This window comes from Seriola lalandi, unplaced genomic scaffold (assembly GCF_002814215.2).
Source record: "Seriola lalandi dorsalis isolate HSWRI2012SDOR001 ecotype SW California unplaced genomic scaffold, Sedor1 jcf7180002054963, whole genome shotgun sequence".
Lineage (NCBI taxonomy): Eukaryota > Metazoa > Chordata > Actinopteri > Carangiformes > Carangidae > Seriola > Seriola lalandi.
The window spans coordinates 69,202-70,012 of NW_019525514.1; positions in this window are offsets into that span (position 1 = coordinate 69,202).

The following is an 811-nucleotide window of genomic DNA, read 5'->3' on the forward strand; positions in this document are numbered from 1 at the left end:
GCTTCTGTTTCTCTCTCTGTCCCTGGAGGAACCTGTAACCTGGAGCTTCCTACAACCTGAACTTAGAGCAAACATGGTCGCTCTGGTTTGATTCCATCACTTCTTCCTCTTCTCTCTGTGTCGGTTACTGTTCACATGACAGAGGGGCGGAGCTCCTCACACATACATGAACACACAGCAGAGGAAACATCGACCGTGCTCCTTCACTCTACTGCAGTATATGGAGACTACAGGTGTGTTGCACAGTGAGATCAGTCACAGACATGTGAAGGATTACTTCATGTAAGTGTCTGATCATTAGTGGACGGAGCTTTTTAATCTCTTTGGTCCTTGTAGCTGATAAAAACTCTCATAAAGTCATAAAGTCGTTGCTGCTGCCTGAGAATTTACACTGAATAAGCTTTTGAGAAAATGTTTCTGCCTGAATCTGGGATTATTGATCATGCCACTCCTTTACATTTTCTGGAGGAAAATTGGTTTCAATTAATCGATTATTGATAAAATAGTCGATAGATTAATCGTTAGAAAAATAGTGGTTAGTGGCAGCTCTACTCAAGTCTATGAAGGTTAGCTAGGATTTACTACAGGACTGCTGTATTAGACTGCATTAGTTTTAACTGGGTGTACTTAATAAACTGCCAACTCACACACACACACACACACACACACACACACACACACACACTTCTACATATACTGTATATAAATGACAGGGAGAGAATCCTAAGGGAAACTAAATCTGAATGCCACAGATCCTCTAAAATCACTTCAGTTTATTCTGCTCCTTATTAATATTCATACAAAGTAAATA